General features: G+C 40.3%; 1 protein-coding gene and 1 pseudogene across 3 annotated transcripts in view; both read left to right on the top strand.

Annotated features, from left to right (window-relative positions):
- SPTBN1 (spectrin beta, non-erythrocytic 1) overlaps nt 1-22,479 on the top strand; it is a 213,945-nt gene that overhangs the window by 13,928 nt on the left and 177,538 nt on the right. The window lies entirely within an intron of this gene.
- Nucleotides 8,291-20,488, top strand: LOC117062845 (annotated as a pseudogene).

Genomic DNA, 22,479 nt, shown 5'->3' with positions numbered 1-22,479 from the left:
TGTATCGTCTTTTTCAAAGGAAGACTATTCTTGTCTGTCAGTTGAATTTTTTATATATATTTTTCTGGCTGTGAAGAAATATTTTATTGGTATATGTGTACATGCATTTTTTATTCTTAATTATAGTATGTATTTCCACTGGACTACATTCTTGTTAAAGGAAACCTTTGTTCACATGAAATAAACATATCTTTGGTGAGTCATACTTGAGAACTGCTTCTCAGTCTCCTCAACTTTTAAAGTCAGTGGTATTTCATGTAAAGAGTGTATCGGTAGCTGGCCTATCTCTGGAATGTTGTGCAGCTGTGCAGAGCATGAGGCTCACGTGTGCTAATTAAATATGTTTTTTAGCAAGAATGGAATGTAGCAGCATTTGAATGGCTTCAAAAACCATTTCATTTTGTTTCTGAAGAGGGCTTTTTTTTGTTTTTGCCAACTATTAACCATTAGAGAGTATACTGACTTTTAGAGGATGTATTACTATGTTAAATTGTTCTGTTCAGCTGAACGGGGTGGCATGTGCCTATAATCCCAGCCACTCGAGAGGCTGGCGTGGGAGGATCGCTTGAGCCCAGGGCTGACTAGCCTGGGCAGAGTAGAGAGAACCTGTCTCAAACCCCAAAGTGTTCTTTTCGCAGAGTTAATGGGGCTCATTAAATACTGAGATTATCCTTTAGAACAAGCTTGTCCATCCTGCGGCCTGAGACGGCTTTGAATGTGGCCCAACACAAATTTGTAAACTTTCTTAAAACATTATGAGGTTTTTTTGGGTGATATTTATTTATAGCTCATTAGCTGTCATTACTGTTAGTATATTTTACGTGTGGCCTAAGACAGTTCTTCCTCTTCCAGTGTGACCCAGGGAAGCCAAAAGATTGGACATGCCTGCTTTAGAATATACCCATTATTAATAATCTTCAAAATGTGGGGGTTGGGTGGGGTGGCTCATGCCTGTGATCCCAGCCCTTTTGGAGGCCAAGGTGGGAAGATTACTTGAGTCCAGGAGTTTGAGATCAGCTTGGGCAACATGGTGAGGCCTGGTCTCTACGAAAACAAACAAACAAAAGAACAGAATGTAGGCAGTGGTGGCATGACTAAGGTTCTAAGGCTTACCATCTTTAGTTAAGGTGTCCCTTGATCTTGCTCGTTTCCCTTGGTATCAGTTCTCCTTCCTTACTCGGTGAGTGCTTAACCTTTCTTTGGAAAGTGAGGCATGACATTTCTTCCCAGTTTGAGCAGTTTTCTGCTACATGTTTTTTGGCTGAGTGTGAGTTGTATCTTTTGGGTTAAACTCCATTCGCTCAGACGGTGGTCTGGTTTTTTTTTCAGTCAGGCATTGTGCAAAGTGACCTGATGGGGATAAATGGCAGGTTGGTTGTGTAATGCGGCAACATCTTACTTGGTTGTCTTTAGAGATAAGTGGGACGTGATTCCAGCAAGGCTGTGCATCAGATGTTGGAATGTGTTGGAGAATTGCCAAGAGGTTGGGAGCAAGCTGTGTGACAAGCACTAATGCAGCCTTGGCCTGCCTTAAAATAGCTACAGGTTAACAAATTATCTTGAAACGTGGCATTTCATCTGAGCAAAATTGCTCCTCTGAATGTGTTACCAGGAGATGCTTTCCTCTTTTTTATCGATGTTTATTTATTTATTTATTTTTGCTGTTTCATCTGTTTTAAAACATCTTACAAGCATATGAAGAAGATAATTCTCTATAATATCTTATCTTGAATGATTTTACTGGAGTAATTAGTAGCACATTATCCGAAACTCACTTGTAGTTCTTCTGCCCTGCTCACCCAACTCACTGCAGAATATATAGTCTTTGTAGTTTGAATAAAAACTGGGCCCTGAAGATTTTTTTTTTTTTTTTAAGACTGAGTCTCACTCTGTTGCCCAGGCTAGAGTGCGGTGGCAGGATCTCGGCTCACTGCAAGCTCCGCCTCCTGGGTTCACACCATTCTCCTGCCTCAGCCTGCTGAGTAGCTGGGATTACAGGCACCCACCATCACGCCTGGCTAATTTTTTGTATTTTTAGTAGAGACTGGGTTTCACCGTGTTAACCAGGATGTTCTCGATCTCGACCTCATGATCCGCCTGCCTGGGCCTCCCAAAGTGCTGGGATTATAGGCATGAGCCACTGTGCCCAGCCTGAAGATTTTTTTTAAAGTCCTACATTGTATATGTTTGATAGGCATTTGGAAAGGAATTATTGATGTTTGATAGGCATTTGGAAAGGAATTATTGCTGTTTGAACACTAACACATTAGAGAGGCAGAGTCAGTGGCATTGGTTACTTTTCTGTGGAATCTTGTCTTAGCTGATTCACTTTTAGACTTCTTAGTAAGTTCATTGGTAGTTTGTCTGTAGTACTTAGTTCTTGTCTGTAATTAATTTACTTTCTAACTGTAGTCTCTCAGTTTTTTTCAGTAGAAAGGCTTGTTTTTTAAGTCGGAGTGGTAAAAACAAGGGGGGTTGGGAGTGGTCTTTGGAATGGGTCCTGTACAGACTTGAGCCTGATGCTGATGTGATCAAGGTTGGGGGGGATGGGTACCTGGGTGGAGGTGGGGCTGCCTGTGGGACTAATCTAAACAGCCAGTTAGTTTGGGTGCTCTGAAGATAAAATTTTAAAAAATGCGATATTTGGATTAATGAGTGGAAGTAAACTAAGAACTTCTAGTATTTATATGTTAAATAGCAGATGAAAACAGTGAGTTATATGTTAAATAGTAGATGGAAACATTGAGTTAACTTTATTTTGAGAGGCTTAAATACCATCCAAGTTTGTATACTTAAGGATTTCCTTAAAGATGATATTAACAGATATGTTAATTATCCTAAAACTTAAAGTCGTTTAGACATTTAGATTGAGACTAATTGTGATACTTTCATAGCTCTGTAGCATATCCTGAAAATGGCTTTGTTTCTTTTATTTCACTGTCTTCATATGTATAAGTCTTGAATTTTGCTCTGTCACTTTCAGTATTTTACATGTATTTTAGAGGTCCTCTCCTTGTATAGAAACATTATATCTGGTTCTAGGTAAGTGCCTTATACAGAGATTTATAATTTGTAATTACTATACTTTTTTTTTGGTAAGTAGAATTGAGGTTATTTGGGATATGCTTTCAGAATATGTAAAAACCACATTTTGTGTTTTTATAACATAGAAAAATATCTTGGAAAATGCGTGTGTGGGCAGCTTCTTTAGATGTATTGATTTTTTCACTTTTAGGTGGCAGGTGAATTCTAGATGGCATTGTTGCCAAGTTGGAAAATTTCTTTATTGAGCCTATGACCTCTAAAGTATCAAAATTCTGTTTTTGCTTTTCCCTTTTATTGGACATCTCCAGTTTTTTTGTTGTTTTGTTTTGTTTTTTAAAACACACATGGCTGGGTGCACTGGCTCACGCCTGTAATCCCAGCACTTTGGGAGGCTGAGGCGGGTGGATCAGACGAGGTCAGGAGATCGAGACTATCCTGACTAACACAGTGAAACCCCATCTCTACTAAAAATACAAAAAATTAGCCGGGCGTGGTCACAGGCGCCTGTAGTCCCAGCTACTCGGAGGCTGAGGCAGGAGAATGGCATGAACCCGGGAGGTGGAGCTTGCGGTGAGCCGAGATCTCGCCACTGCACTCCAGCCTGGGTGACAGAGCAAGACTCCATCTCCAAAAAAAATAAATAAATAAAAATAAACCCATACACACATCCTTGGATAACTGAACTGGTAAATTGAATTGAGGAGAGGTGAACTATAGGCCACCATTTCCTTTTCACTTAGCATACCATTGTCTGGTCTCCTCATGTGAAAATATGTTTTGAATAGTTTTCACCTCCAACTGTCTATTAATTTAGAGTGTGTGTTCCTTTAATCTTGCAAGAGAATTCAGTCATTCATTATACGATAAGCAGACAAAAAGTTAAATACTGAAATGTCCCTTTTCTGGGTTATTGTGTGAATTAGGAAAACATTCATTCTACATTTTACACATGCATATGGGATGTTATCTTTCCTCGTTTCTATGCCTTGTGCTGGCACAAGCTTATAGGACTAGGAACAAATAAGCTTAGCATTTAAAATATTCCAGACCTTAAAAAATCTATGGAATTTGCTTATCTGCTGGGGGATGCACAGACAGACCGACCCAGGGTTTTAATTGGCTCCTTCTGCAGTGTGAAGGCAGATGGAAACATTACCAGAGTCTGCTGCAGATGGCAGTGGGGTGGACAGGTGAGGCCCACATGGAAGTTCATGCCACTTGTAGGTGGAGTAATGAGTTTATGAAATGCTAGCCATTTTAGATATTTCTACAGCTGTTGTTGGCGAGCTGAAAATACATTGAACTTGTTGGAATGGTAAAAGTTTTGCTATCTGAATAGGCTTAGATAAAATAGTGCTTCAGATGCCTATAAAGATGTCTATTGTAACATTATTATGATTTTTTAAAGCGGTGATAACCTAAATATCCATCATTGGTAAGTTACAGGGTGGACTGTATATTCTGGAGGCAATACAGTGTGTAGTTAAAAGTGCTGACTGTGGAGCTGTGGTGCCTCGGTCTAAATCCTGATTTCATCATGGGCCCACTTTGTGACCCTGAGCAAGTCATTAACCCTTCTCCGTCTCAGTTTCCTCATCAGTAAGATCAGGATAATCATAGTACAGACCATATAGGGTTGGTTGGATTAAATAAGTTACAGGTAAAGCAGTTAGACTAGTGCCTGGAAAAAATGTATTATTTACTATATTAATAAAAACAAAAACAATATTATTGTGGAAAACCTTCTAATAACATGGGAAGGTTTTTAACATAGGGAGAAAAAGCAGAATGCAAGATTGTATAAATGGAATTACCACAACTGTGTAGAAAAATATACAAAAGGGATAAGGAAATACTACAAATATTAAGGTTTTTGGGAGAAGGGAAAATGGATGAGATTCCTTGTGATTTTTGCTTTAGTCTCAGAGCTGTTTTGTATTTTCTGTTGTTCTACAGTAAGCATAAGTTATTTCTATAATTTGAAAAAGTAAACTTTGTTTTGAAAAGTGGATGTAGGCTGGGTGCTGTGGCTCATGCCTGTAATCCCAGCACTTTGGGAGGTCGAGGCAGGTAGATTGCCTTCAGGTCAGGAGTTTGAGACCAACCTGGCCAACATGGTGAAAATACAAAAACACAAAACATTATAAAAATACAAAATATAAAATTGTAAAAATACAAAAAATTAGCCAGGCGTGGTGGCACGTGCCTGTAATCCCAGCTACTCAGGAGGCCGAGGCAGAAGAATCACTTGAACCCAGGAGGCAGAGCCGAGATGGTGCCACTGCGCTCCAGCCTGGGGGACAAGAGCGAAACTCCATCTCAGAAAAAGAAAAGTGGATGTATCCCTTGCAAACAATTAGTTTGTCAATTATAAGAACAGCTTATTCTTTAAAAGCTTAGGGCCTTCCATTTGGCAACAGTTTGTCTCCTTTTGATTCTACAGTACTTTCACATTCTCATAGAAGCGGATGGGAAATGCTGGATTAGACCACATTATCTACGCTGTTATCTATGTTTAGAAACTTTTAATGATGGCAGATATGCAGTCCCTTCTCTTTGTGGTCACGTGGGAGAATTACTTTTGCCTGCTGCCCTTGCATTTCGGTGGTGTGTTTGACTAGTTCTGAGGAATGGCCTGTGTCCAGCCTGTAGTGGCAGAGCCTCCTGCTACCATATGATAGATAAGTAACATGAGTGAGAAACATGCTTCTGTGAGCTTGAGCCACAGAAAGGCATTCTTACAGAGTGCCTTGGAGTAATGAAATGCAAAACGATTTTTTAAGTTCATCATTTAGTGTTTTCTGCTAATTCAGACTGATTGTGTAGTGGAAAGAATACAGCCATCAGTAAGTCACATGACTGTTACTAACAGTATGAATTTAGACAAATTATGTAATAGAGTTTTAGTTTTCTTGTGTCAAAGGCCTCACCTCCACAAACTACAAACAAACAAAACTTGGTGACTTCAAATTAGTCCATACCAGGGTGTTTAGTTTTAACTCACTGCCCTTTAGTGCTTGAAATGAGATTCTTTAGACCCAAGTGGCCTTCTTAAGGATTCATTCTTGTTGTATGCTTATTCTACATTTCTCTGTATATTTATTTTGTCACGTCTGGTCACTGTATGTAGGTTTATTTAAGAAAAATTGCCTTCCATAGTTTATCAGGCAGGTTAGGCTGGTGCTGCAGTAACAGAGATCTCCAGAATCTCAGTGGCTGAAACTCACAGATGCGTATTTTTGACTCATGTTACTTGTTCGTCACATAGTGGCAGGGTGCTCTGCCATCCTCAATCAAGGACTCTGGGCTGATGGGCTAGACACAGGCCATTGATCAGAATAATCAAATGCCCCACCCAAATCCTAGGGTAGCAGGCAAGAGTAATCCTCCCATGTAGCCACAGAGAGAAGAGACTGGGTGTGTGTGATTATTAAAAGTTTCTAACTAAATATAGATAACAGTGTAGGTAATATCGTCTAATCCAGCATTTCCCATCAGCTTCTTTGAAGCACCAGTTTTGCAGTATGTCAACGTGCAGTTTATAAAGGGCATTTCCTCATCAAGTAAATCTGGAGAATGCTGGGCTTAGTAACATGTGCTAGGCCTCTTTAGGGAAGGCCGTCTCAGAGCTGTTATATCCTAACAGGCATTCTAGAGGTGGAGAGTAAAATATGATGTTTCCCGAACTTACCTGACCTTTGAATTCTTTTCTTACTTTTCATAGCCTCTCTTGGATGCAGGGTTTCGTAAAATATGCTTTGGGATACCCTAATTTGTCTAATTTGTTCTCATACAAAGCAAGTATTTGGAATTGCATTTTAAGTAATACTTGCATTGGGAAGAATCTTTGACTTTATTGTTTGTTAAAAGAGTTGAGTATTTGAAGAGAGATTTCTACTATTACAAATTAAATTGCAGGCAGTTTTTAAAAATTAGTTATTACTGGTTATATGCCTATGTTGAATCCATAGGACATTTTCTTCATTTAGTTGCCTTTGTGTTGTAAACTTACCATTGAAAAAAGAAAGGTAAATAAACCTTGACCACATATCTTAGTGGTTATAAAAAAATTAAATTGGTTTGAACAGATGGTCCAAACACACAGAGGGTTTTTTTTTTTTTTGGCTTCAGTGTTTTTCTTGGTTCTGTTTGACTTTCTATAACAAGTTTTCTAGAAGTTTTGAAATGAGATACTACTGAAATGAGGGCTCTGATAAGAAACAGATAACTTTTGTCAAGAGGTATTAAGTATTTCTCTACCAGAAGACTTTGGATTTAAATACAACATTCTTTGCCAGGGATTTTATGCCTGTGTATGTAACAAATCTTAGTATGGAAATTTTCACTTAAATGTGTCTGTAAACTTCATGTAATAATAAACTTTAGATAAGAAGAGCCCCCCGCAACCCCCGTTTTGTAACTGTACATGGGTAAAACTTTATGGAGACTAAAACTAAACTCTCTAACTCCCCGGACTTTTGGATTTGTGGCATTACCTTTTTTTTTTTCTCTTAAATAATGTATTTGCTTTCTATTAGAAATTATGTGAAATCCAGGCCAAGAATTCTTTTTTCATTTTCTGTTTTGTTTGCTTTTTTCCTTTGTGAGTAAACAGGTGTGAAGGACAATTGCTGTTTCGTGACAGGAAACACACTTTTAAAGCTGTCAGTTACCTCACAGCCCCATCCTACCCTTTTCCTGCTGCCATTACGATTAGAGTGACTGGTAGGCTGCATGTGGTGGCTCACGCCTGTAATCCCAGCACTTTGGGAGGCTGAGGCGGGCAGATCATAAGGTCAGGAGTTCAAGACCAGTCTGGCCAATATGGTGAAACCCCATCCCTACTAAAAATACAAAAATTAGCTGGCATGGTGGTGGGTGACTGTAATCCCAGCTACTCGAGAGGCTGAGGCAGGAGAATCACTTGAACTCGGGAGGAGGAGGTTGCAGTGAGCTGAGATCATGCCACTGCACTCCAGCCTGGGCAACAGAGTAAGAGTCCATCTCAAAAGAAAAAAAGAAAAAAGACTGGTGGTAGACTGCTTTTTAAAGGCGACTTGTGAGGATTTGAGGCAGAGAAAACCTTCTTCAGAGCCACAGTTCCCAGTCTTATCCTTTGTGTTGATATTAGTATTGTGAAAAAAGCATTCATAATCCTTCAGAAAAACAAACATTAAAATACATTTTTTCACATGTTCTGGGGCTGACAGGAATCAGGCTTAATATATCCAGGGATATGACAAACATGGGAACGTGCACTGATCGCCGCAGAGCTGCCGATCCTGGTCCCACGGCTCTTGTCTGTGGCAGGTCTTCCTGGGGGAAGAGATTTCACTCTCTTATGAGAATGCTCATGTTTGATGCCCTCGGATGCTTGTGTCAGGTTCCAGTGATGGTAGCCTTGGAGTAAGTCTGCCTTTGAGAGAGGATTGTTTTTTTCCTCACTCTTCAAGGACCTGTAGTGGGTCGCCTGATGGGCCACCCTCTGGACCAGCTCAGATGTTGGGGAGTTTCATAGAAGAGCAGTGCTTTCACATTACAGGGTGCAGCTCACAGTCAGAAAGATTGTAGAGGATTATAGAACTGGAAGTTTTGGGACTGGGCCGAACCCTATAGTTACTACATCCACATGATTGTATCAAAGAAGAGTCCAGAGCTCAGAGAGGCTAGATGCAGTCACACAGCTTCACACAAGAGTAAGGGCTGAAACTGTCGCCGTTAACAGATATGTGGAAATGCTCGGTGTCCTTGCAACTATTTCCAGTGTGCTGAACCTTGAAAGGCATCTTACTTCTGGTTACTGGAACCACTTGGGATGCATTTTAAAATTACATAAATGAAGTAAGCCTACAAGTTTATGCTCATGTTTACTGTTTTTGTGTTGTTAAACTATTAATAGCATGAATGGTTAAACATTTGCTGGGAAAATAGAAAGTGTTCTGAAAATACACAGTACCAAAGGTAAAAAAGATACATGTCTGTATATGTGAGTGCGTGTGTATATATATGTGTGTGTGTGTGTGTATGTTTTATTACTAGGGAAAGGAAGAAAGCGCATTGTGTATGGAACTAAAAGCCAGGACCTACTGTATGTCCATCTTTGTTTTAGTAAAATTAACAAACAACTAAGTGTCCTGGCTGCCTGGCCAGGCTGAAGGAAGGCGAAGGTTGTTTTAAAAGAGAAAAAGATCTGGTTAAATATTTGATCAGATACTTTGATAAGTTTAAATGTTTAAACATTTTCATGCCCAGGATTGTCAGTGAAGGCTGACTGCAGAGTCTTCTCTGCCCGCAGATGACTTGTGCTGTGTATAGCAATGATTTAAAGGCAGATGTAGTTACAGAAAACATGACCCTTACCAACCGCCCCCCGAATTGGTTTGTAACCATGTAAGAAATTTAAGGTATGATTGGTAAAAGTAAAAACAATAAATGCTTTTTTTCCTATCCTCTTCTGTGGAAAGTAGGACTTGGGAGGGAGTATTTTACAGTGGGTGGGTTCTGTTTCTTGGAACCACACTGCCTGGTTGGAACCCTCCCTCTGCCGGTTACTGATTCTGGTCTTTGGTAGGTGAACATATAATTTATTATCCAAACTAGGTAATTTATGAGAATGAAAGGAGACACTTTTAATAGTTGTGCCAGGACAGCAGGCATAAACTAGGATGGTCTGAGGCAAACCAGGAAACATGGTCACTCTGGTATTAAACAAGTTACCTAATCTTGGTGTCTGGGTTTCTTCACATTGTGAAATGGTTATGACTCACTTAATGGGGTGTTAAGATTAAATGCAATAAAGCATGTAAAGTTTTGCAATGTTGTTTGGCACATAACTATTCAATAGATGTAGCTATTTTAAAAAAGTATTTAGGATACTTAATTCATGTAATAACTACTTAAGTATTCAGTTTGCTTTCTGTTGTCTTTGTGTTATTTCTCCCAAGCAAATTTTGCTTTTTTTTTTTTCCCCAAGAGGCAAGGTCTCACTATGTTGCCCAGGCTGGCCTCTAACTCCTATGCTCAAGTGATCTTCCTGCTTCAGCCTTCCAAGCAAACTTTGCTTTTAATAGCTTTAGTATTTACTAATGGCTTCTTCCTTTTATGGCACCTGCTCAAACTTCATTGCTTGCTTTATCTGAGCCCTTTACTCAGAAAGTAAAATTGACTTCTACTTTTTCAGCTACCTGTGTATCTGCCACTTAATTATATAATTAGCACCTATGGCCCAGAGATGGCAGCTGGGTATTGGGGCACTCATTTATCAGGTTGTGTCTAATTAACATCTACTCTGGAGAGCACCTTTTGAACAGCTGGCGCTGAGATATTGGAATGGTTGGGAGGTTGAGTAGGTGGGGAGTGGCAAAACTCGACCTCTTCTGCCTCTTTTAAAAGTTGGATTTTTCCCAGTGTAGTGATATGCAGGGTTGCCAGATTTAGGAAAAACAAAATCAAACAAAAAAGAAGCCAGAATGCCTGGTTAAACTTTAATTTCAGATGAACAGTACATCATTTTTAGTGTAAGTATGTCTTATGCAGTATTTGAGGCACACTTATCCTAAAAATTCATTGTTTATGTGAAATTCAGCTTTAACTTGATGTCCAGTATTTATCTGGCAATCCTAGTTTTGTAATCCAGAAAGAATTTTTATTCTATTCAGTATAACTCACATTCATATGTGTATGAAACGTGTAGTCCAGATCCTTTCATAAGTATTGTGTTAATTTTTTAAAAATCCCTCTTGTCTACCCTCCATTGGAATGGATAGTTGAGAAGTCATTACTGAGTTGCTGCTGCTGGTTCCCACAAAGGCCAAGATGAAAAAGAATTCAGTCTGATTTGCCACAGCAGCAGGGATTATATTTGCTCTTTGAGAACTTCTTGGCTGTGAATGTGGATGAACTTAAGCCAGCTCTTTCTCCTTGGAGGGGAGTCCGTTAGTTAAGGTGAATTATTGAAGCCCTGGCCAACTCTAGGAGTTCTCAGTTTTGTAATTGAATTACTTTAGTAATATTAAGTAATTTGGGGAGAGAGTTACTTTTACGTCATTTATATTTCACTTGTCAATGTCGAGGGAGCTACTTTTAAAATTGTCATTAAGAGTGACATTCAGCCTGGTGCCATGGTGAGCACCTTTGGTCTTAGCTACTTGGGAAGCTGAGGTGGGAGGATCACTTGAGCGCAGGAGTTTGAGGCCAGCCTGGGCAACAAACAAAACCCACATCTCTAAATAATAATAATGATGATGATGATAATAAAATCCTAGAAATGAAGAACAGGTTTGGAAAAATGAAAAAGTAACCTTCATATACTCTTCCCATTAGAATCTCTCTTGCTGCTTTTGATTTTCAGCAGTGCTGCCCAGAAAATGCTGGTGAGCTTTTTGCCCCAGCTTTGAAACTCTGTCAGCAGTCAACCCTGAAGGGCATGGCATGCCTTTGGGAAATGCTGATTGGAAGATTAGAGGCTACAGAAACCTGAGTGTGTGTGTTTGTGTGTGTTTTCTCCAAACTCTGGGTATGATGCCTCTGTTAAATCAAGTCCCTGAGGAAAAGCTTCACCAGGTTAATGATACACTTGGTGAAGTTAGTAATGGCAAGTAAAGGTTGAGATTTGTGCCTGCTGGACAAAAGTGAGCCAGAGCAAATGGATTTTGGACCAATACTGACTTTTTAATTGTTACTATTTAAAGAGTTTAATATCCCCAATGAAAAAGCACAGGTTTCAGATAATCTTTTGAAGAAAAATGCATAGTGGTAAGAGCTTACTGTTAGGCACAGATAGTGTGTGGATGGGTTAGCCAAGGGAAGGAATCCAATTAAAGCTGTTTATTCAGAGTACTAGATTTGGAGGTGTATTTTATTGTTAACTGGTGACTTTCCAGAAAATGAATTATTTGTATATAAAGATTGATGCTAGCCAGGCTTTATATACTGACAGTTATTTGAAAAACCTCTTTCCTTCCTCCTTTTACCTTCTTTTCTGAGCTCTTTTCCTCAGCATGGCTTCCTTTATAAAGCAGCCCATTTGTGGGACGTGGTTTTGTTCTCGATGAGCCTGAGGTTTGGCGTAGTGCCACAGGATTGCATGATAGGGGGAATATTTGGCCTCATTATTTACATGGCTTAGATTTTGGTTTTTGAAGTGTCTGATTGGATAGGGATTGACTATTAAGGTAGACATTTTCACATTTTGGAGCACTGATCCTCAGTCTTGGCAGCACATTGGCATCCCCTGAGGAGACTTTAAAAATGCAGGTGTCAGCCGGGCATGGTGGCTCATGCCTGAAATCCCAGTGCTTGGAAGGCTGAGGAGGCAGGATCACTTGAGTCTGGAAGTTCAAGACCAACTTGGGCAACATAGCAAGACCTCATCTCTACAGCAGAAAAAAAAAAAAAAAGAAAAAATTAGAAACAATTAGGAAAAAAAACGCTGGTGTCTGGGCCCCACTTCCGGAGAATCTGATTGAATTGTCTGGGGTACAAAATGGGCACCAGGACTTGCAAGAGGTCCTCAGGTGATTGGCCAAGTATGCATGTTATCCTCTGGCCTCCCCTCAAAGTTACGTCACTAGCCTGTGCTGTCCAGTAGGGAGCCATGAGCACCAGGAAGTTACTTATGTTTACATGAATTTAAATGAAATAAACTGAAACTTCATTTCCTTGGTCACACTAGCCACATTTCGAATGCTCAGTAGCCACACATGGCTCGTGGCTGTTCTATTGGATAGTACAGATATAGAACATTTCCGCCACAGCAGACAGTTTCATTGGGTGGCCTAGATCTAGGATGTCAACCAAACATGGGAGGAGCAGGAACATTTAAGAAGCCTGACACAGGAAGGGCAGGCTTGGAATAGAGCTAATCCCACAGGACTTGGCAGTACTGAGTTACTCCATACTTTTTTAAGCAACCTTTTTCTCAATGGTCTTTTGGCACCAGAAGCCCCACAGCAGTTGGTGCAATGGATTATGTGTCTCATCTTACAGAAAGGCCCCGTTTAAAGCAGGCTGGTCTGAAGGGGTGTGGTGAGGACTCAGGGCAGGCAAATGTGACCCTGAGGAGGCCAGGCCAGGGAAGAGAGAATGCAGCTTTATTCCTTCAGAGCCGAGGAATGCCCTGGAAGGGAACCGAAGCCTGAGTATTGGGGTTAAACTAGGTGAGAGGAGATTTTATCTCTCCTGCTGGAGAAAGACCTGCCTCGATAGTGTGCCTCTGCTTGCTCATCTCTAGTGTGTGGGAAACAAGGACAGTGCTAGCACATATTTCACATGAAATAAACTCCCATTGTGGACCCCCATGTTCTTGGAGCGCTGGGGTACCACAGGGTTGAGAATGGAATCAATTATGTCCCGTGTTTGTTCAGACATAGCACGTAAGATCCCAGGAAGGTAGGGTCACGGAAAAGCAAGTGGTTAGAGGAAACATGAAATATACCAAAGGATGTGGATTTTCTACCCGTTGCTTCCCTCAGCAGGACCTTTTTGGAGATTGTTCCTCCTGCAGGCGTGAGAAACCCTCACGTGGAGAGGCTGTCTGGAAGCCAGCAGTCCAGTCTGTACCATCCAGGCTCTTTGCTGTGCCTTCCTGTCTCTTGCATTTCACTGGACATTAGCACCTCCCCGGGAGCAGATTTCTGTTGCTTTCTATGTGCCCACTATAAAGAAAATGCCAAGTGTTCCTGGGTGTGGGAAGTGGGTGGGAAGAGCTCTGAGAATGCATGGATCAAAGGCACTCAGGTGATTTAGGGGTGTGACTCCCAGTGGCTTCACAGGGCCTGTGAGTCATTTCAGAGAGTTTCTCCTGTTTTGTCATTGTCTGCTATTAAACCAGGGTGAAGTGTAAGTGCCTGTTACAGACCTCATTCCCTTCTTACTTTGTTCCGCTGGTCAGGTTAGTGTTCTTGACAGGGTTGCATCTAGATATCTGTACTGGGGCTGGGCATGGTGGCTCACGCCTGTAATCCCAGCACTTTGGGAGGCCGAGGCAGTCAGATCACCTGAGCCCAGGGGTTCGAGACCAGCCTGGGAAACTTGGTGAAACAACGTCTCTACAAAATATGCAAAAATTGGCTGGGCATGGTGGTGTGCGCCTATGCCTTGGGAGGCTGAGGTGGGAGGATTAATTGAGCTCAGGAGGCAGAGGTTGCCGTGAGCTGTGGTTGCACCACTACACTCCAGCCTGGGGGACAGAGTGAGACCCTGTCTCAAAAACAAAACAAAACCAAATATGTGTATTGGCAAGTGATAACTGCACAGTATTAACTGCCTTTCTCTGAGGAGTAAATCATCAGGGCCCTCCTAGGAATTTTATATGCTTAGGAATTGTGTTTATTTTCCTCTCATTCACTTCAGTCCTGCTTCTGACTGCCAGAAGAGGCCTGCTTTCCTTCCTTTCCCATTGTCAGTAAATTTTAGACTTTTTGTTAATACTCGTCTGCTATTTTTAATTATGTTTCACGCTTTTATTTTGCCATTTTCTATATTCTCTTTCCTCAAGCTGAGAGAGCAAGGTAGGAAATGTTAACTTCGCCTAAGAACAGGAATATGGGAAGCTGGAAAGACCAAAAAGAATGCTAAGAGGAATAATAGGAAAGCCAGTGTTGATGACAAGTGTCTTCTGTAATTGCCATCCTGGTAACTTTTCAGGGTACCACTGTTCCTCTATGCTTTATGGATGTTTGAGGCCTTTTATAGGAGAGAATTTTAAAGGACAAGTAGAGAAGTGTTAACTCCTGGGAGTAGTTCGTTGATTTTCCCTTCATCCTTTTGCCTGCACCCGGCATGGGGTGGTTGCGGTTTCGGTGACGAGCTCCTAGAAAGGCTCAGCGTGGCTCATTCTAGGCCTCAAGCACCAGAATACGTTTAGCTTCAAAAATGACAAGTTAGATAAGAGTGTTCAGACCAAGAAAATTAATGCAAAATTTCCTGATGGAGTATGTCAGCACTATAAAGAAGTTCTTGAGTGTTGTGTAAAATACAAAAAATATAAACCATTATCAAAACCTAAAAAATGTGTTAAATGTTTATAAAAGACAGTGAAGGATTCTTATCACACAATGTGTAGACCATGCGCCTGTGAACTTGAAGTTTGCACAAAATGTGGAAAGAAAGAAGACATTGTTATTCCGTTCAACAAGGAACCAGAAAAAAGCAAAATATTGAAAACAATCTAAGTTCCAACCATAGAAGAAGCTGCAGAAGAAATGAAGAAAGGGATGATAATTTAGATTTTGATGTTGATTTTGAAGACACAGGAGGAGGCCGGGTGTGGTGGCAAGAGCCCTGCTGGGATCTTCTGATGCTTGTATTGAAAAAACTGCTTTTGCTTTGTAACAAGCAAACATAAGTGTCCGTACTTTTGCTATGAGTCATTTACTTGAGATCATTTATCAAATGGTGCTGAGGACCAATTTTTGAGGCTAGCAATATAATAATGTCATCTTATTTTTATATGAGCTAGTTCTTATAACCATCAGTTCTGAATCTGTTTTACTTTGGTATTAGGTAATATATCATACACAATTTATATTGTTCATGTATACAATTTGTCCGTTTTTCTATAGATTTTTCTGATTTCCTCATTAGGATTTTTTTTTTTTTTTTTTGCTGTTTTTTAACTTTTTCAAAAATCAGCACAATGTTTTCCTTTGAAATTAAATAGATTACTTGGTTTCCAGCATGGTACTGGTACCACAACAGAGAAATAGACCAGTGGAACAGAACAGAGTCCTCAGAAATAATACCACACATCTACAGCCATCTGATCTTTGACAAACCTGACAAAAACAAGAAATGGGGAAAGGATTCCCTATTTAATAAATGGTGCTGGGAAAATTGGCTAGCCACAAGTAGAAAGCTGAAATTGGATCCTTTCCTTACCCCTTATACGAAAATTAATTCAAGATGGATTAGAGACTTAAATGTTAGACCTAATACCATAAAAACCCTAGAAGAAAATCTAGGTAGTACCATTCAGGACATAGGCATGGGCAAGGACTTCATGTCTAAAACACCAAAAGCAACGGCAGCAAAAGCCAAAATTGACAAATGGGATCTCATTAAACTAAAGAGCTTTTGCACAGCAAAAGAAACTACCATCAGAGTGAACAGGCAACCTACAGAATGGGAGAAAATTTTTGCAACCTACTCATCTGACAAAGGGCTAATATCCAGAATCTACAAAGAACTCAAACAAATATACAAGAAAAAAACAAACAACCCCATCAAAAAGTGGGGAAAGGATATGAACAGACATTTCTCAAAAGAAGACATCCATACAGCCAACAGACACATGAAAAAATGCTCGTCATCACTCGCCATCAGAGAAATGCAAATCAAAACCACAATGAGATACCATCTCACACCAGTTAGAATGGCAATCATTAAGAAGTCAGGAAACAATAGATGTTGGAGAGGATGTGGAGAAATAGGAACACTTTTACACTGTTGGTGGGATTGTAAACTAGTTCAACCATTATGGAAAACAGTATGGCGATTCCTCAAGGATCTAGAACTAGATGTACCATATGACCCAGCCATCCCACTACTGGGTATATACCCAAAGGATTATAAATTACTCTACTACAAAGACACATGCACACGTATGTTTATTGCGGCACTATTCACAATAGCAAAGACTTGGAATCAACCCAAATGTCCATCTGTGACAGACTGGATTAAGAAAATGTGGCACATATACACCATGGAATACTATGCAGCCATCAAAAAGGATGAGTTTGCGTCCTTTGTAGGGACATGGATGCAGCTGGAAACCATCATTCTTAGCAAACTATCACAAGAAGAGAAAACCAAACACCGCATGTTCTCACTCATAGGTGGGAACTGAACAATGAGATCACTTGGACTCGGGAAGGGGAACATCACACACTGGGGCCTATCATGGGGAGGGGGGAGGAGGGAGGGATTGCATTGGGGAGTTATACATGATATAAACGTTATGCACATGTACCCTAGAACTTAAAGTATAATAAAAAATAAAAAATAAAAAAAAATAAAAAAAAAAAATAGATTACTTGGTTTCCAACATTTAATTAGATCTATCATCAGAAAAAGTTTTCACATAATGAAATTATTTAAGCAGTATTATATTAATGGAAAACATTAGTCTCAGGAGTAATTACTACACACCTTTGATGTGTACTTGTTTGCATTTACTGTATGCATGACATACTACTGTACAGTGAGTTGCAGAGTCATGATGATTCAATAAATGTGGATCTGTTTTGCATATTTGCACAACTTACGAAATACCAACGTCATTTTCTCTGAGAAGCCTTCCCTGATTTTCAGCCTAGATCCAGTTCCTCTGACATTTGTTCACAAAGCTGCATACTTTTCCTTGACAGTATTAAGTATCTAATGTCACATTTCTTCGTTAATAATTATTGTCAGTCTACCCACTAGACTAGAGCACCATTGCTTTTCCAGTGTTACAATAAATGAATAAATGAATCAGTGAAGTCATGTATCATTAGGATTTCACAGTATCTTTTATGAAATACTCAAAGTCAAAAGTTGGTCAGAATTTCACATTCTTAAATTGACTTTTAATATCGTGATATTAATTCACTTGATGGTCTCCTCCTGTGTCTTTTTTTTTTTTTTTTTTTTTTGAGACGGAGTCTTGCTCTGTTACCCAGACCGGGGTGCAGTGGTGCAATCTCAGCTCACTGCAAGCTGCGCCTCCCGGGTATACTCCATTCTCCTGCCTCAGCCTCTCGAGTAACTGGGACTATAGGTGCCTGCCACCGCGCTCGGCTAATTTTTTGTATTTTTAGCAGAGACAGGGTTTCACCGTGTTAGGTAGTATGGTCTCAATTTCCTGACCTCATGATCTGCCCATCTTGGCCTCCCAAAGTGCTGGGATTACAGGCGTGAGGCACTGCGCCCCGCCCATCATATCCTTTTTGAATAAGAATTTCTAGGCATTGGGTCCAGGAGTCTGTATGTTGAAATTCCTAGGTGATTTTGGTGAGCATCCAAGTTTGAGACCCACTGGCCTTACCCTCATACCTCAATTTTCAAATGAGGAAACTGAGGACTATGGAGGGAAAGTGATTTCCTTGCAGTTAAAGGCAGCCAGTGGTAAGATGAGACCAAGGACCTTTCTAAGGTCCCTTACACCCCTGAGAGTCAGTGGCTCTCTGTTTTCACTTTGGACTGCCATGATGTCTGACTCATACTGTAGTCCTCTTCCTAAAATCTTCTTCTTTTTTTTTTATTTTTGGCAGCGTGTTGAATTCCGCTCTAGTTTCATTCGGTGAGTGCTATTTCTTGCTTCATTATAAAAGGTAGTGTGTCACAGGTCCTGTGTGGTCACACAGGCTAAGTGTAAGCTTCGAGAATGATCTCTGGGACCCTTGTTTCTCAGATGTCAGTGTTGTGCATTATCTCATCCTGGTGGCTTCTTTGTGATTTAGTTTCCCCTCCTCCCTTCACCATAAAAAAAGTCTTATCTCCTGATGTATTTTTGGCTTCAGAATAACTCCAGATGGTACATTTTGTATAGGGAAAAAAAATAACAGAATTTTTCATGCTCTTCTGTGAATTATTTTCCTACTTTCAATTTTAATGAAGTTATTAATCTTACAAAAGCTCGCTTTGTAAAGAGACTAATCTGAACAAACTTGCTTATATACAATAAGTCCGATGGCAAAAATTAAGAGTACAGTTATTATCAGAGGCTAAAATAACAATTTAATTTTCTACAAATAGAAAATTAAGAAAAATAACTTTTAATGCTGGGATTTGACATTGAGAAATGACTGACAAAAATGGGACCAAATAAAATGCTGTAGTTGGCCAGACGTGGTGACTCATGCCTGTATTCCCAGCACTTGGGGAGGCTGAGGTGGGAGGATCACTTGAGCTCAGAAGTTCAAGACCAGCCTAGATAGAGCCTGGTCTCTATTTAAAAAAAAAAAAAAAAGAAAAAGAAAAGCCAGGCATGGTGGCATGTGCCTACAGTCCCAGCTACTCAGGAGTTAGAGGCAGGAGGATCACTTGAGCCCAGGAAGTTGAGGCTGTAGTGAGCCATGATCATGCCACTGTGCTCCAACCTGGGCAACAGAGTAAGACCCTGTCTCCAAAAAAAAAAAAAAAAAAGAAAGAAAAAAAAAGGAAAGAAAATGACATAACTGAAAGCACTTTGAAAAATACATGGCAATATGCAGATGCAAGTTGCTGCTGATTTTTACAATCATAATTCTAAGCAGGGTGCGGTGGCTCACACCTGTAATCCCAGCACTTTGGGAGGCCAAAGTGGGTGGATCACTTAAGGCCAGGAGTTTGAGACCATCCTGGACAACATGGTGAAACCCCATCTCTACTAAAAATACAAAAATTAGCCAGGCGTGGTGGTGTGCATCTGTACTCTCTGTTCTCGGAAGGCTGAGGCATAAGAATCACTTGAACCTGGGAGATGAAGGTTGCAGTGAGCCAAGACTGTGCTATTGCACTCCAGCCTGGGTGACAGGGTACCCTGTCAGGAAAAAAAAAAAAAAAAAAGAAAATCATAATTCTGATTTGAGAGCTGATGACAGTTTCAGACGATTAAGAGCTTTTATGAAGAGCATGCATGCATTTAGCAATCTCTAATTGGGAATGTTTTGGAAAACACTCCTGAGAATGTAGGTTATTTATAGAAGATGTCCTTTACTTTGATATAATCTTCCTACTGTGGTTTTTATCAGTTGGATTTTTCTGGATCAACGAGAAGACCTATGAGCCTAAAATATTTATAATTCTAGTTGTGTTTCCATAAGAACATGAGAGAACCTCAGCATTAACCGTTCTTGCTGGTCTCACAGAACACCCCAAAAATCTGTTCAGTTTTGCTGGAGTGATGACAGAGAATGGAAAACAAGTTTATGAAGTTTTTTTTTTTTTTTTTTTTTGAGACAGAGTTTCACTTGTCACACAGGCTGGAGTGCAATCTCAGCTCACTGCAGCCTCCGCCTCCCAGGTTCAAGAGATTCTCCTCTTTCAGCCTACTGAGTATCTGGGATTACAGCTGCGTGCCACCATGCCCGGCTAACTTTTGTATATTTAGTAGAGACAGGTTTTCACCATGTTGGCCAGGCTGGTCTCAAACTCCTAACCTCAGGTGATTGACTCGCTTCAACCTAACAGATTTCTAAATTCAGAAAGTATTTAAGGGATCCCCTCTGGTGGCACTTTAATTCAGGTGGGGTCCTGAATTAAAATAGGAAAATTTTAATAGGAAATTTGAACAAAATAGGAAACAAAATAGAAACAAAATTGAGCAAAACAAAATAGGAAAATACCTAATAGGAAATTTGAACAATCTTGTAAATGGTGATGTGATTCTCCAGAAATTTCTGATTGGGAAAAAGCACTTTGAAATAATTGGCTGTGGCCGGGCGCGGTGGCTCAAGCCTGTAATCCCAGCACTTTGGGAGGACGAGATGGGCGGATCACGAGGTCAGGAGATCGAGACCATCCTGGCTAACATGGTGAAACCCCGTCTCTACTAAAAATGCAAAAAAAAAAACTAACCGGGCGAACTGGCGGGCGCCTGTAGTCCCAGCTACTCCGGAGGCTGAGGCAGGAGAATGGCGTAAACCCGGGAGGTGGAACTTGCAGTGAGCTGAGATCCGGCCACTGCACTCCAGCCCAGGCGACAGAGCAAGGCTCCGTCTCAAAAAAAAAAAGAAAAAAAAAAAAAAAGAAATAATTGGCTGTGTTATTAATCTCCTGTTCCTGAATTTCCCCTCAGTAGTGGACGTGCTTTAATGCATTAAGTTGGATAACCACCTTAGTAGCAAAGATGGGCTTGGGCTTCAGTCTGGTCGATAGGCATCTTATTCAGGTAGATGCGAGATGGGAGGGATGGGGACGGCTTAGTGAAGAAGGATGAGGCTGGAGGTGACTCTTGAAGAATGATTAGTGTTAGCTGGAAAGATTAAGGTGTGGGAGAGTCCCACGTAGGGGAACAGCATGCAGAAAGCCAGAGAGAGAGAAAACAGTGTGTTTTGAGGACCTGTTCTGCTGTGGCTGAAGTAAAGAGGGCTGTGTTGAGGAGTGAAGGGAGCTGAGGCCAGGCAAAAACTCTTGCATGACTTGAAAGGAAGTTTTACCCAAAAGACAAGTGGGGAGGGTGGTGAAACATTTTAGTCAAGCTTGTATGTTCTTCAAAGCTCATTTAAGCTCCAGCATGGAAGAGGATGGATTTCAATTGGGCAAAATTCAGAGCAGGGAAACCAGTCAGGAAGTTGTGACAATAATTCGGTCAAGAAACTCTAAGGGACCTTATTAAGGTCAAGGTTAGACTTTGTAAATTTTTGGGTCCAGAAAAACTGTTATTAAACTTGACTGACAGGAAGATTTCCCTGGCATCATAGCCTGTCACTGTGAGGATTTACCTTCTTTTTCACATAGTAATAGATTGTGAAAAGTCTCTAAAACCATATTCAAGGGTTGACGTTCACCCACATTATTATACAGGACTTTAAATATTTTCTCTTTCAATCATTCTACACTTAGGTAGAAAAAAATTTCATTACCAGCTAGCTAATAGGATTTGAGCTATTATGGTGTTGACATTCTTGATGAAGGACTGATCAGAAATTCTTGGTCATCTTCTGTGAGAATAACTTCTTGGAGTAAATATGTTCCCAAAGTGTTGCCATTTAAAGTAAACTTTTGAATATCATATCTTAAATGCTTTATAACCATGAACATTTAAATTCTGTGGTTCAAACAATCATTTTTAAGTAATTTACTTCTTATTTCTCTGTCTTTTTTTTTTTTTTTTGGAGACAAGGAGACAAGGCTGTTACCCAGGCTGGAGTGCAGTGGTGCAAACACAGTTCACTGCAGTCTCAACCTCCTGGGCTCAAGCAGTCCTTCTGCCTCAGCCTCTTGGTGTAGCTGGGACACCACAGATGCATGCCACCATACCCAGCTAACTTTTCTTTCTTTCTTTCTTTTTTTTTTTTTTTTTTTTTTTTGGAGAGATGCGGTCACGCCATGTTGCCCAGGCTGGTCTTGAACTTCTAGGCTCAGGTAGTCCTCCACCTCGCCTCCCAAAGTGCTGGGAGTACAGTCATGAGCCACTGCACCCAGTTTGTTTCTCTTTTTTAAATCCAGATTTTTCTGTTACGCTTTGCAAATAGGCCCTTAAAGAAACAGACAGCATGGCTGGCAAACAAATTTTGTTCTTTAGATTTTCCAGAGAAATAATGTGGTATTTTAAGAGCTTTTAACAAAAGACCTCAAGATAATTATTTTTAGGATATACTGTAATTTAAAAAATAATTTCTGAGTATGAGAGTAATACATTAAAGAATATTCCTATAATCCTAGCTCTAAACCATGCTATAATTCTGGTCTGGTGTACAGTTTGCACTCATCTACACTCACATTTTTATACCCTTTGTTTTTATGGGTTGT

The sequence above is a fragment of the Trachypithecus francoisi genome, unplaced genomic scaffold, assembly GCF_009764315.1.
Source record: "Trachypithecus francoisi isolate TF-2019V2 unplaced genomic scaffold, Tfra_2.0 Lachesis_group17, whole genome shotgun sequence".
In the NCBI taxonomy this organism is placed as follows: Eukaryota; Metazoa; Chordata; class Mammalia; order Primates; family Cercopithecidae; genus Trachypithecus; species Trachypithecus francoisi.
The sequence above is the reverse complement of the archived record's forward strand: the minus strand, read 5'-3'. Positions and strand labels throughout refer to the sequence as shown.